At 41.5% G+C, this 16089-nt stretch overlaps 1 protein-coding gene across 1 annotated transcript in view; it reads right to left on the reverse strand.

Annotated features, from left to right (window-relative positions):
• Positions 1–16089, reverse strand: part of KCTD8 (potassium channel tetramerization domain containing 8) — a 714354-nt gene that overhangs the window by 357383 nt on the left and 340882 nt on the right. The window lies entirely within an intron of this gene.

Consider the following 16089-nt stretch of genomic DNA (forward strand, 5'->3'; position numbering starts at 1 on the left):
GCACAATATAACTACAGTAAAGATGAGTACAGCACTGGTGAGGTATGGTCTAAATAGATGCTTCAATACAAGTAAGTAGTGCATCAAGGATGTATATTACCTACCCTCTTGTTTATACTTTATACAAATCGACTAGAGAGACCCCAAGGGGACATAGGGCCAGATGTAGCAAATGAAAAATTTGCGAGTTGCAAAGTGCGAGTCCATGCGACTCGCAATTTGCAACTAGCAAATTGGTATGCAGTACGGTGTCTCAGACACCGACTGCGACTCGCTATGGGGTCGCAATGACCCACCTCATCAATATTCATGAGGTGGGTCGCAAATTGCGGTCCCATAGTGAGTATAGGCACTCGCAAACATGGAGGCCTGCTGTAGTCAGCAGACCTCCGTGTTCGTGACTGCTTTAAATAAAGCAGTTTTTTTTTTTTTAAGTGTAGCCCGTTTTCCTTAAAGGAAAACGAGCTGCACTTAAAAAAAAAAAACGAAACCTTTAGTTTCGGTATTTTTTCAGGGCAGGGAGTGGTCCCTTGGACCACTCCCTGCCCTGAAAAAATATTTTTGGGTCCATTCACAAAGTGGAAGGGGTCCCATGGGGACCCCTTCCAATTTGCGAGTGGGTTACCATCCACTTCAAGTGGATGGTAACTGCGACTCCATTTGCGACCGTGTACGCGGTCGCAAATGGAATTGCATCCCACTGCGAGTCGCAAATAGGAAGTGAACACCCCTTCCTATTTGCGAGTCGGAAATGCATTTTGCGAGTCGGTCCCGACTCACAAAATGCATTTCTGCATAGGAAACTCACATTTGCGACTCGCAAACGGCAAGTTTTGCCGTTTGCGAGTCGCAAATCGTTTCCTACATCTGGCCCATAGGCCAGGGTAAATCCAGATTAAATTGTAAATGTGTTCCAGTCCTTTAGTGTGTTTATGATGTTGCTCTGACGCCCACAACAGCCAATGGCTTTAAAAGGATGAATCACTGCTCTGTGATGTTTATAAAAAACCTTAACCTCACAACCAATTTTGTATTAATATTGGGCCTAAATCAGCAAAACAATAACTTTTCCAGTAGGTGTATGCTTTAATAACACACTTGAATTGGGCCAAACTTCTACAGCTACAGCTTATAAAATCTATGAGAGCTGTCTCTAATTTTGCATCCATAATAGAAAACAAACCACTGAAATTGATTAAAATTGTATGGAAAAGGAAATATATTTATGTTGCTTTCTACAAGCAAGGGGCCTGTTAGACTTTTGAGTTTATGCAGGGTCAACCCCAATCTTATTGCCTCCCTCCTCCTATTTTTTCTGACCTGTTGCTGTTGGCTTTTGAACTCTGAGCACTTTACCACTGCTTATCAGTGCTTAAGTGCATATGCTCTCTGTGTAAATTATATGGTTGATTGGTGTATCCATGATTGGCATATTTGATTTACTAAGTAAGTCCCTGGTACAGTGCACTAGAGGTGCCCAGGGCCTGTAAATCAAATGCTACTAGTGGGCCTGCAGCACTGGTTGTGCCACCCACATATGTAGCTCTGTAATCATGTCTCAGGCCTGCTCCTGCAGTGTCTGTGTGTGCAGTTTTAAATGTAAATTCGACTTGAAAAGTTAACCCACTTGCCAGGCCTAAACCTTCCCTTTTCTTACATGTAAGGCACTCCTAAGGTAGGCCCTAGGTAGCCCCAAGGGCACGGTGCAGTGTATGGTTAAGGTAGGACATATACTAATGTGTTTTATATGTCCTGACAGTGAAAGATTGCTACATTCGTTTTTCACTGTTGCAAGGCCTGTCCCTCTCATAGGTCAACATGGGGGCTACCTTTAAATCTGATTAAAGTGTAGATTCCCTTTGGGAGAGGATGGACATATGGAGTTTGGGGTCTCTGAGCTCACAATTTTAAAACACATCTTTTAGTAAAGTTGATTTTGAGATTGTGTGTTTGAAGATGCCACTTATAGAAAGTGAGCTCTTTCTTCCATATCCCATTTCTGTGACTCTGCCTGTTTGTGGATTCCCTATCTGGGTCAGTTTGACAGTTGGGCTGGTTGCACCTCATAGTAGACAGTGGCACAAACGGAGCTGGGGTGTAGTCTGCATTTCCTGATGAACCATCTGTGCTAGTAGGGAGGGGAGGAGTCGTCACTCACACCTGAAAGGGCTGTGTCTGCCCTCACACAACGCAGTCTTCAACCCCCTGGTGAGTGTCTGGGGCCTGGCCTGGGCAAGGCAGGATTTCACATTCAAGAGAGACTTTGCTTTGAAGTAGGCCTACTTCAAAGAAGAAATTGGGTACAAGAAGGGCACCCAAAACCACAGACTTTAGAACGCTTCTGGAAACCAAGAGGAACCTCTGCCTGGAGAAGAGTTGAAGAGCTGAGGAAGAAGAGCTGCCCTGCCTGTGACTGTGCTTTGTGGAGCTATCCTGCAGTTGCTCCTTCTGCCAGAGTAAGAGGGCAAAGACTGGACTTTGTGTGCCTTCCATCTTGTGAAGATCTCCAAAGGCTTGTTTTAGAGCTTGCCTCCTGTTATTTGAAGTCTCAGGGACAGCAAAGACTTCTCTCTGCCAGCACCTGGAATCTCTAGAGAGATTTCTTCTCTGCCAAGTGGTGCCCACCCAGTTCCTGGGACCCTGAAAGGAGAAGCTGTCAGCCTAAGAGGAAGAAATCCACGCACCAAACGCCGTGCGGGGAAAAGATCGGCGCAACTCGGATCTGCAGCTGAAAAATTTACGTGCCACCGGCTTCGCGGCTGGAAATCGACCCTCGCCTGCAATGCGACCGAAGAATCGATGCAAAGCATCGCTGACAGACGCTGGTGAGATGGCAATTTCACAATCTGATCATCGTGCGGCTGGATTTCTGACTGACGCAAACACCACTGGGCGTGTGAAAACAAAGCAAGGCCTGCCTAGACCCGAGAGTGCTGACCGGATCGACGCATCGCTCTCCTGCAGAGAGAAGAAACGATGAGCCTTGACCCGACGAAAGGAGAAATGACACAAGGTATTGCTCGTGACTGAAATCGACACATCGCAAGCCCTTCTTGATGCACACTCGCCCATGCAGAGTTATTTTTGACGCACCCAAGGTACATTTTCACGCTAACAGTGTTGGTGTGTGTTTAAAAATACATGAAGACTCTTTTTGCTTTTTGAATGATAACTTGGCTTGTGTATTGTGGATTTTTGTCATTTTGGTCTTGTTTTGTTTAGATAAATATTTTCTATTTTTCTAAACCTGTGTTGTGTCATTTTGTAGTGTTTTCATTAAGTTACTGTGTGTGGTGGTACAAATACTTTACACCTAGCACTCTGAAGTTAAGCCTACTGCTCGTGCCAAGCTACAAAGGGGGTAAGCAAGGGTTAGCCAAGGGTGATTCTCTTTTACCCTGAATAAAGTGAGGGTCCTTGCTTGGACAGGGGGTAACCTGACTGCTAACCAAAGACCCCATTTCTAACAGGGCACGATTAACAAAGGTAAACTTAGACCAAAAGTCAAAGTTTATACCAAAAGTCCAAGTTTACACCTAAAGTCTAACTTTACTCATAGTAAAGTTAGACTTTTTGTCAAAGTTTAGACTTTTGACTAAAAGTCTAACTGAGACTAAATGTCTTGTAGTAAAGTTAGACTTTAGATCTAAGTTTAGACTCTTGGTAAATTCCCATGGCTTATTAATGTGAACCTTGTTTGTAATTCAGTTGGCCTGTTTGGCCTATTTGATTGCCTATGTGGCATTTGAAAAATGAACAAATTCATAAAAGATCTTTTTTTTAAATAAGGTCTAAGTTCAGAGAAGACAGCAAACTGTTCCCTATTTAATTTAGGGATCCTCAGCATTAGCTTAATTGGGCACATAATCCTTGTGAACAGAACTTGTTCACAAGAAATTGAATGGGAGAGTTGCATCTCCTATTTTCCTCGCCAAATGTCTGGGTCTCTTCCGATTTCATTAACTTCTGGTCTTGTTATAACCGACCCTACAAAACACTAAATACGTCATTCAAGTATTAATAGCTTTAATAATCTGATATAATCGAGAAATCAGATTTGTTATACGTTTACCATTAGTGAAAATATGTACTATGTGCTGCCTGCAACAAAACTGGCAAAGAACCAGTTTTGGAGTTTAGCATCTCCAGAGCTAGAATACATATCCCTGGCAAGGAAAGTTAATGACTCTGCCTTAGAAGATACTAACCTGCCTCTAAGCACAAGAAGAACAATGTGGTTTCAATTACAGGCCACTTAGCAAGGATTAGCATTTGTGAGTCAACAGGAACACCTGGTAAAACAACAGACAGCTTTGATAATTCTTCTTTTCAGTGAGCTAAGTAAGAGAGGGCTTTTTATATTTATCCTTAAACCCTTTTCATACATCCTTTCTCCAGTCACATTTGTACAGAGAAGTGCTTTGAGCCCTATCAAGTGGGTGGAGAGCTCATGTAGACACGGAAGAGTCCAGAGTGCTGTATAGGGCTCTGCTTAGTGGTGTAAGGGTTCTGCCATCTTGAAACAGACCCTACTGGGTCAATGTACAAGACGGCGAAGAGTATGTGCTTCAAATGGAGGTGGGGGCTGTGGGAAAATAGCTACAGTGGGGTTGTGGAGTTTTGCCAATCACTGGCTAGTGCTCAATATAAATGTGTCTCCTCAACCATTGCCTACTCTGATTATTCCTGGAGCTGTGAAGTCGCTGTCTGAAAAAGGTGGTCCTGTGGAAGAATGAAGACCCTCAACTACTGCTGGAAGAAGAGGAACTAAGGGTTCCTGACTCCTGCTGACATACATGAACTTGAACTGCTCTCCGAGGGTCCAACGGATGGCTTCTTGTTTGCCTTCTTCAGAGTCCCTGATGCAGAAGGCTTACTGGCGGGGTCAACTGAATACAGTGTACTGTACCCCAGAGGAGAGAGAGGCAGTGCTTCAACACTTGCCCTAATGACCTAGCCAAAAAGAACTTTAACAGCAGTTGGAGGAAAGTGGGACATAGTCATTTGTCACGTCCCCCTTCTTCATAACCCTGACAAGGTACTGAGGCTTGACCCACTCTGAACTTTTTGCTGCACTAAAATCAGGTTCATTGAGACCTCATGATAAAGGTTTCTGACCTTGTGGATCCCTGCTTGGCTACAGCTTGCCATCTTCCACCCCAGAAGACTTTGAGAACCTAAAAAGTGATAGAGTCTGAAGATAAAAGCTTGGACCGAGGTGGCAAATCCATCCCAATGATGAAGTGATATTGGTGGCTACGAAATCCAACTTTTTCCCATTTGGAGCTTTTGACACCAAAATGAACAGCTACAGCAGGAGCCCAACTGTGACATATCTTACTTTGATTGAGCCTCACCATCCTCAGACTTGGACCTAGCCCCACTGAGATATTTTGACTTTCATTCCCGAGACTAAGCCCAAAGGCAAAAATTTTGACTGGATGACACTTAGGGCCTCATTACGACTTTGGCAGTCTTCACAGAAGACCGCTGCAGCCAGCATACCGCCAGTGTTGGCGGTATGCTGGCCACCCTATTTGGAGTCTTCCACTGGGCCAGCGGGTGAAAACTGAATTTCCACCCGCTGGACCAGCAGAAAACTCACCACAACATCAACGCCGGTCATAAACGAGCTGGCGGCAATGTTGTTGTGCATCGGGTGCAAAAGCACTTGTCGAAAAATTTCACTGTCCTTAATTCAGGCAGAGAAAAGTGCAGTGGGGCTGTCCATGGGGGGCCCTTGCACTGCCCATGCCAAATGTGGTCCGACTGCCATGCAAAGGCTGGCAAAAAGGGGATTCATAATCCCCAGGGCAGTGCTGCTTGCAGCGCTGCCCTGGTGGATTGCGACCCCCGAGACTGCCAGGCTGTCGACATGCGCCAATCTGGAGGTACCGACAGACTGACCGTGGCGATTTCGCTACAGTCGTAATGAGGGCAGCAGGACAGCCATCCGACCGTGACCATGACAGGGTCTAAATGAGGCCCTGAGTGTATCTAACCTTTGCTCCCTCACTGTCATCCTGGAATCAGCCAAGGTCTCGGTCAATGGCAAACTGTTGTGTTTAATGCACTTTACTTGTTCTAGGTGTTTTTTGATTTGTCCAATTAGGATGATTTTAAAATTAACACTTTTTTTCTGGGGAGTGCCAGCTGCTTGTGCCATAGCTACAAGAGGTTGAGGTGAGGTTCTTTGAGAAAATTGTTTTGGCCTAACCAGATTGTGTTTATGAAGGTGGTAGGGGTTGTATCCTCCAAAATAAGTACCAGAACCTTTTGCAAGCACACTGTGTTTTGTGGAAGGGAATTTGGTGACTTGGGCAATTATTAGACTCTATGGCTGACCAATTTTATTTAATCCACTATCTGTATTAAATGTTTTTATCAGTCTAGCTTACTGGTGTACTTTTGTGATCTGAATACTGCCTCCTCATTTGTCACAGTGGATTTTACTTAAAACTTCCCATCTAATGGCTTTAGGCATATGTTGTTGCTACACAAGTTGACACTCTGGACACATTTGATGTTGCACACTTCATTCAAGACTCATTGTGAATATTCCTTTTTACACCTGGGATCATTATCTGAACAAATAATTTTATTCTTGGGCACATAATCCCATACACAACATTTTTTGCATTCCAGTTGAAGAATGTCTAAGTAGTTTATTTTACTGAAGCACAAGTTCTCTGTTACTTATGGATGGTACTACATGCCCTGCATCAACAGCATTTACCTTCAGAATATTCCGAAATATTCTTTGGTGAGTGTTTAACAAGCCCAAATTTCAATGCAAAATTTTGAATTATAAAAGCGTCAACCACATTTTTCTACATCTGCTGTCTTACTAGGCCCTGCCTGTAAGGGCTCTTGTGTCAGTGCATCTGATTCTGCAACTTATGACAAGGGCAAGAAAGGACAAGAAAATATTCAGCAATAGTATTGGCCATTAGTCAAGGATGTACTAATTAAGAGCCTTATTTAGAGCTTGGCCGATGGGATACTCTGGTCAACGTGGCAGATATCCTGCCTGTCATATTGCAAGTGCCATAGACTATAATGCACTTGTAATAGGGCTGGCAGAGTATCCCGCCTGCCAAACTCTAAATAAGGCCCTACCTTTCCATTGGCAACTGAAGAAGTAAAGGTATGTATCGTTCATTAGCCTGAACTCTGCATTTAGCTCTATTTTCTTAGCAAGAAAATGCCCCCTCACCTCTAAAATGGATGCGAGGATACATTTTGTGCTAAGTTATAGCGCTAAATGCAACGAAACATGAAAAGCAGTGGCAACAGCCGCTCACGCTTGCTAAATGTGCACTTGGGGTCGGATTTTCCCTGCCAATGACACCTGGCACTTAGCGCTAGCATCATAGCACAAAATGCACCTTTGTATCTAAAATGAAAATTGCACTCAATGTAACAGAACATAAATAGTAGCACAATCAGGCACTCGCTAAATGTGCTCTCACTGTAGGATTTTTTCTTCCCAAATTACTCTTAATTACTTAGGTATTTTAAGTAAAATGGTTACTGATCAAAGAGGGTGGCTATGTTTTTAATTTTTTGGAAGCCTTGTATTGATAGAAGACAATCACTAATGACTGCTGACCAAGAAATTAAGCCGATGACTAGTAAATAGATAGATAGGTAGATAGATAGATAGATAGATAGATAGATAGATAGATAGATAGATAGATAGATAGATAGATAGATAGATAGATACAATTCTGGATCCAGTGAATATTGTGGAGACTGTAGTTTAGGCATAAATTACTATTATTTTGTACTACTATTCAGGCTGATATCCTTTACACGTATACCTATTGCTTTGTGCTATATCATCTAAACATGGTTAATGCCATGCTTGTAATTAAATAAAAATGTGACAGTAGTCTGTAGCGTGTAGGATTCTGGAAGTCCTGATCTGAAATAAAATTCACATCGATAGCATAATTAAAGTACGCTTTAAAGCAGTGTATGCTTGATGGACAGAAAATATAAATGGATGAAGAAGAAAAACTCATAATTCATTTTCACGTTGATAATTAAAGAAGGGTATCGGTTGATGAATCCTTAGTCTTGCATTTTAGCTTTTGCTCCTAGCATTTAACCTCGGTTTTCCACTTGAAAAGGCCTGTTGATGATGCTAAAATCACGAGCCCTCCATTTATCCTCTATTACCAACAGCTGCAGTGAAACCCCTCTACCACCTCCTGGCAGTGATCGCAGTCAGGCTCTGATTATCCTTCAGAGTGCAGCATTAGCAGCGCTGTCACTGCCGGCAGGAAAAGGGCTGACATCCTCTCACTGAAACCTCATCTGTATTCCACTTGTGTGAGATCGCTTCAATCCTTAGAGACCTCTCCGAGTTTAGCTCCCCTTTCTTGTTTCACGCACATCTGATAATACAATACCAAACACTGCCTCATCTTAAAGTATAAACGCATTTTAATAAAAAGATGTGTTCTGCGTATAAAAAGCCATCAATGCATTTCTGAGTATAATTCGCCATACGCTCTTTATAGTCTTATGTTCAACAGCTGACAGTCAAACTTTGAGTTACTTTTCCCCACTCCTGGCTGCAAATGCATAATAAGCAAGTTATGCTCTAACATCTCAATAACCCCGATTCTGAAAAAAATTGGAAATGTACACACAATATATTTCCGTCTATTTAATTGGCAGGTTTAAACAGTGTTAACCATTCGCAAAATGAAGCAGACGTACACGCTGGATCATAGAATTCAAGGTGTATACCATGTCCAACTTGTCCCCTTCAGTGATGGACCACCACTTGAGTACACATGGCGAAAAAGTACACAACGACCTTTGTAATTGTTTTTCTTCTGTTGGTAATCCCCATGCCATACATAGAAAATGGGCATGTATGGACAGAAACTTCCTTCCCAGCTGTAGGAAGGCATAGGCAGCAAGTTCGTAAAGGAGCACATTTTCGTGTATTACAGTATATGAAAATATCTCCAAAATGTTTGTTAGTGCTTACTAGTTTGTTACTGCTCAGATCATTAAGCATTGCCATCCACCTTGGACCGCCCACCAGGGCTGTACAGGTCATTCTACTTCATTGTCCTTTGCCGGGTCGCCTGTAGGGCAAGGGGCGTCTGTCAGGAAAGGCTTTCAGGAATCAAAAAAGTCCCATGGGCCCATTCTAGCCATAGCCTTTGCACGGCTGATTTTCGTTTCCAGTCTGCACTTGCTGCCCACATTCTTTGCACTACACTCCCACACAAACACACACAAACCTCATTACACACTCTTTTCAGCTTGCTACCAGCAACACTAACTATAACTCACCACTCCACTATTGTGAATTGTGCTTCTTTGAGTTTCTCCAAGTGCCACACATGATGGCCTTGTGTTCCTTTGTAAATCTGACTTACATAGTGCATTGGCCATGCAACACCATGAGTGATGCAAGAATACATAAATCCAATAATACAGCTAGGCCTTAGTTATATTTTGGGCCATGGTTTTAGGTCATAACTTTGCAGTATATCATGGAACATAGCAGTGACAAGCCAGAATATATTTGGGTAGTGGCTATTTTTAGAGGATGAAAAACAGCAACATTGTTTTAATACTCTTTGGCTGGTACATGGCGATGACAAGCGAGTATACATTTGGGTAATGGCTGTTTTTAGAGAATGAAAAGGCAGCCATATTGATTTTACTACACATTGGCTGTATTCAGTGTTAGGGCTTCAAATGTAGGTAAGCAATACTTATATTTTTATATGTGTTAAAATAAGTTTATGGCTATGCACTGCAGTCATTTCTTAATTTCTTATACAAATTCTCTGTACTGTGGTGACAGATATCACTAAGTTGAAATGTATTAGAACTTAATACCTATTTACCTTACTTAACTGCAGTACCCAAAAAGCATCATCTCTGCGTCATAATGTACAATCTTGCCAAATTTCATGTAAATCCATTCAATACAATAGACTATGGAAAATGCATTGATGGAAAAAGCAATTTTGGGGCACTATTTCACCATTGCACTTAATTAAGGATTCATCACAAAAATCATCTCAAAATGTAGAAAATGCAATAGGTCTGGAAAGGTTTGTGGTGATTCATCAAATGGGTGATAAGGTATTAGGGAGCTAATATCAAAGGAATTCCTATCCTTGGGAAAACTACCTTTAGCTATAGTATGGAAATCAGATCTAATGTGATTTCTTTCTTTTTATCTATTGTATTTGTTATGTATTTGCTTATTGGTTTATATAATCATGTGACCATAAATCCGTCTTTTAGTTGTTCAGGTAGTCATTCTGAAACTTTACATATGCAGTCTTATTTATTTTAGTCTTTCTTGCTACTTTTAGTAGGTTTGTACTACATATGAAGCCCAAAGTGAATGAAAGCCAATCATTGTTTTTATAAGTTTTAGGTTAGTACTTTTTTCCTAGTGGCCAATTATCATGTGCTCCATATAGGAGTTTGTGCAGCTCACTGCTAGGTCACTTTTCTATTTTGTTGCTCAGGAGTACACAGAGAAGATAGTTTTTGTTTGGCTTGTTAGGCACTGTTTTATTTAGTGAGCCAGCGAGCATGCAAAAAAACCTTATATGGATTAAATGTATATTATTTGTTATGTATTTGTTTATAAATTTCCATCAGTATGTGACCATAAATGGGAATTTAATTGTTCATGTAGTAAATCTGAAACTTTAGTATATTTAGTCTAATTCATTCTTTGGGCTTCCTTGCTACTTTTATTAGGATTATACTACATATGAAGGCCAAAGTGAATGAAAGGTATTGGAATCATTGGTATTGGTGTGAAAAATGAGATTCTTATTTTTCCCTAGTGGCCAATTACCATGTCCTCCAAATAATGTTTTTTGCGCCTCACTGCTAGGTCATTTTTTTCATTTTATTGCACAGGGGTGCATAAGAAAGATGGGGCTTTTTGGGGCAGTTTTATTTTGTGAGCCAGAGAACATGCAAAGAAACCTTATGTAGATTATGATGTATTTCAATTTTTATATTTGTTTATAAGTTTCCATTAGCTGGTGACCATAACTAGGTTTTTCAGTTGTTCATGTAGTAAATCTTAAACTTTACATATGCAGTCTAGTTTAGTTTTTGGGCTTTCTTGCTACTTTTAGTAGTTTTGTGCTACACAACATCACTGACGTGAAAAACCTTATAACTTGAGAAATACTTACTCTACTTACTTGCAGTACCCACAAGAAACATCTGCACACCCTGCTATCTAATGCAGCCATATTTCAACGAACTCTGATTGGCCTTTTTTGTGCTACGCGAAATACAAAAGTCTGTGTGAAATGCATTGGATTTCACACACCCCTTTCCTTTTTTCTTTGCACCCCTTAACCAAACACTTTGAAACTTTCAGTGTTCTGACAGTGAAGTGGGGGCAGCAGGTCCGCAAAGTTTTGCAACATTTGTCAAAAAGGTGAAAAGTTATTAAGGGACAAAATCTCAAATACAAATCTCTAGTCATCCTAACTGTAACTACAGAGTGGCTACCTGTGAGAAAACAGGGCTGATTACAGAGGCCCCCTAACATTTTACCCCAATTTTTCACTTTTCTTTTTGCTGGTGTTTTCCTGACTCTGATGGTGCCCTTGGTACTACTAACCAGTCCCAGGGCCTGTGCTCTGTGTAAAATGAGTATGCAAATTAGGCTAATTATAATTGGCTATATCAACCTACCTATAAGTCCCTACTATATGGTAGGGCATGTAGGTTTAAGGACCCCATCATAGGTGGTGCACCCATAGGTGCACTGCTGGGGTACTCAGGGTCATTTTAAAGGCAGGCCTGCCTTGCTGGCTGCTTTTAAATTGATGTAAAATGCAAATTCGACCTTGGAATCAAAAGTACTTCCAAAGTCTTAAAATACCTTATTTTAAATATGTCACCCCTAAGGTGTGCCCTATGTGCCCCTAGGGTTGGGTGCCATGCAGCTTTAAGCAGGGACCTTATGAAAATTGTTTTATAAGCCCTGGTGAGGTACAATTTGTTTTCCCTCACTGTAGTGAATGGCCTCCTTAGGCTAAAATGGGGAGAATTTATATGAATTAACAAAGTCCCCATAAGATACAGGTACCTTGAGTTTGATATCAAATTATATGTTATAGTAAATTCCACAATTTGCCATTGTTGGATTTAATATAACTAGTTCAGGTAAAGAGTTTTAAAACTCCTGGAAGTTGCCAACTTCAGCTCCATAGTGCCCTTCTCTAATTGGCCAGCCTCTGGCAGCCTAGCCAGGCTTCCTTGATGTGGTGTGAAGTTGCCTGGGACAAACACAAAGGATGTGCCTGAGGGAGGAGATCTGCCTCAGCAGATGGTGAAACAGGCTGGGGGGAGAGCAGCCAAACTAGTTTTCAGAGGAAAGGAAGGGCATGCGGAGAAGCACAGGACCTCTCCCAATTCCTGGAACCCCAGACAATTAGGTCCCCATTAATTAGACTAGGAGAGGGCAGGAGATGGATGTGTTTAGGATTTTTAGCCACATCAGTGGGTGTGCTCAGCCAGATCTAACCTCCAAAAATCAGTTTACAGCCATGTTGGATTTTTGAAGAATGCTGCTCTTGGGATTGTTTTTTGACACACTTCCCAGGAAATGGTAATAAAAGGGGGCAGGAGTCTGTCTGTGACTGGACAGTCAGCACCCCTGCTTTCCACCCTAGGAGCAAGGTTGAACATAGCAGAGCTGCACCCACACCTCAGATCCCTACAAGGAACAAGACAAAGAAGAAGGACTGACCTGCACCTGGACACTGCACTCTGAAGGACTGCACCAGCTGCACACTTGGGCCTCACCACCAAAAGGACTTTGCCTTTCTTCTACTGCTTCAAGAAGGGACTCCCTGTTTGCTACAGGTACAAAGGATCTGCCCAGAGCCCCCTGCATCAAGTCCTGCAAGCAGAGCACAGCTGCCCAGCATTCAGTGGCCATTTGAGGATTCTGACCAGGTGCATTCATGGAATTGTAGTCCCAACTCTCAAGGAGCAATTCAGAGCTTCCGGAACTGTTGATCAAATTGTGGACACTTCAAGGACCCAAAATGGACCTCTGGAAGAAGATCCAGAAGTTTGGAGATGTTTGGAGCAACTCCATAAGTTGAAGAGGTGCATTGTGGGAGTTGTAGTCCCAGACCCCAAAAAGCAAACCAGAGCCTCTGAACCCTTAGCTGGTGCTGTAGACCACTTTCCTGAATCAAGAAACACTTCTAAGAGTAAGTGTAACAGTGTTACCTCATGATTGGCCTGAACTCTGGACTTTGTCCCTGTCCAGTGTCAGCTTTTTTAACCCTTTGAACGCTAGTTGCTTCTAGGCACTAGAAAACATTCTTAAAAAAATAATATTTCTGATTCCCGTTATCAGGTGTTAATCATTTTGGTGTCATTTTAAAGATACAAATATAATCCATTTTTATAAACTGGTTTTGGATTTGTATTGTGTCTTACTTATTTACTATTTTGTGATTTTTAAATGGGGATTAATTTTTTGAGACCTGACTTGACCTAGTGGGGGATAGTGGTCTATTGCTAAGTGCAGGCACTTACCTCCCCTTACCAATAATCCACTTTCCAACACTAGCATATATATATATATATATATATATATATATATATATATATATATATATATATATATATATGTAAGTATTGCCACACTGTGTCGGAGGGACATCTTGTTTAAATCAGCGATTAACGTTTGGCCCATGTCTTTGATATAGTGATGAAAGAAAAATAATACAGGCCAGCAAAACATTTTACGCAGGGTATCGTCAAGTAATGTGCAGGAAATACAGCCGCAAAAACGAACTAAAATATGGATGTGCTTCCCCCGATTTAGTAATTTAAACAATGCAGCAAGCATCACTTTCCTTTCTGCAATAGTTATAGTGCTGACTGGGGTGGTAAATATTTGCCGGGGATATTGACATGCAGAATTTGACTTAAAGAGACAAATCATACACTATTATTTGATATGGAGGGTCTATGAGCATAGCAACAAACTATTGCAGATATATGAGAACATATTGGCTGGTGGACATTTAAGGCCATATTTTTTATTTTGCTCACTATTTCAGCTTATTCTTCATTTTGACCACCTATACTTTTAGAGTGGCGGAGTGCAAAGCTATGTTGGAAAAAGCTGCAGTTGACATTTTTCAAGAGAACAAAAAACAATCTGATGTGAGTCAAATAGTACACAGATAAAAACATCACCTAACATCATTAGAGAACTTGAAAAGACGCGCATTTCAGAATTAAAACAATGGTGGGAAATGACATCGCTCACCAAACAAATAGAATGCGCAGGGTGCCACAGGGCTTATGTATTTTAATCTTGCCCATGTTTGGAGATATGGATCCAGATTTATTAGATGAATGGGGAACGTATACAGCCAAATGTTCCTCAAAACGGATGGGCACATTGATAACGCACGCTAAGCGTCAAATGGATCAATTGACAAAGACCATTAATGAACTAATGAAAGAGCTGGACAAGGCACCCAATCAGGATAAAATTGTTGTTGGGGAAGATGGAATAATGCATCATGAAACAGGAGGAGGAAACCGAAGCACGAAAGGCACACAAATTCAATAGGGGCAAGCTAGATTATGAATATGGCAGGATTTACACCTTTGCTTGCAAATATGACACTCTAAGAGCAAAAGACAAAATGAACACTGGAGGTGAGAAATGGCTGCCACTTACAGCAATACAGACATGAGTTCAGATCAGCAGATAAAGCACCACAGAATAAACTGGATTTTCAAGGGAGATGCGACTTATGCAAATGACCACACCGCAATCAATAGGAAGCAGAGGGCAAGGCTGTGGCGGTACAAGACAAGGTGGGGGAAAAGGAAGAGGTCATTCCATTTTTGTTTGGGGTTACACATTTATCAAGAATGAAATGCAATAATTGGAAGAATGTGTTATTAGCGGACGTCCTTCTGTTCAACAATTAGATCTGTGGATTTGAGCTGTGGGTGCAGCTGGATGATGAGTGGTATATCATCAACGTGAAGGATAGATATAGTTCAACCCAATCAGTCTTAGGGTGGTCTTCCCCCAAATTTTTGCCTGAATTCCTCAATTTTTCTGATCTGATTTTTGCTGGTTTTAAGACTCTGAGCACGTTACCACAGCTGACCAGTGCTAAAGTGCTCGTAACATTGGCTCATACCCAACATGGTAATGTAGTGAATCCTAGTTTGTGTTAATGGGATACAGGAGTTAGCTTAGCCTGTGGCTTGCAGACTTGTGCCCCCGTCACTCAGTGACTTTTACCCTACTTAACTTGCTCTGTTTTAGCGCATTTATTTAATTAATTCTTTTAAGATAGCTGCCTTGTTTTGACTTAGGCCCATGTTTTAGTTTGCATTATCAGTGTCACCACGCTAAGGCTTCAAGATCAGTCGACAAAGACAAACAACCTGTAGGTATTCACTTTAGGTACTTTCCTTCTTCATGCTTTCAAGGAAATTGTTTATATTAATTACCGTCCCAAGCACGCCTTGTTATCTATTGTTTGGGAACAAACCTACGTTAGGAGTCCAAGTAAATCTATATAAATACTCCTCACTTTATCAGATAGTCAGAGGGATTCCGACCAGATGCCATCGCTGCTATCAATGCTGCACGTCGCCTTGATGCTGACCCAGTCTTCATGTTCCTACAGAGTCTGACCTAGAGACCTCATTCCAAGGTCACAAGGGTTGGGAGCTCTTCTCATGGACATAGCATTGGCAGATTGAGGTTTAACATACCTAGCTCTCTTCTAGGTTAGAGGTTAGGCCTACCATGCTAGGGTATTAGGACATACCACACACTTCATGTTATTTTGTGATATTGCAAGATGGTGGGGGTCTTAGTATTAATGACTCTTGTCTTTACCATTCTGTTTCTTGCACTGTTCATTATCCTAATCATTGCAGCCCATGCAACTTGTCGCAAATTGCAGTTTTACTAAAATAAAAGTTATTGAAACTTTACTGCATCTTCTTCATTGCCTGTGTGTGATTGAGACACGTTGTTAATGTGAAAAAGGGGAACTCTCC

Source organism: Pleurodeles waltl, chromosome 1_2, assembly GCF_031143425.1.
Source record: "Pleurodeles waltl isolate 20211129_DDA chromosome 1_2, aPleWal1.hap1.20221129, whole genome shotgun sequence".
NCBI classification, from domain to species: domain Eukaryota; kingdom Metazoa; phylum Chordata; class Amphibia; order Caudata; family Salamandridae; genus Pleurodeles; species Pleurodeles waltl.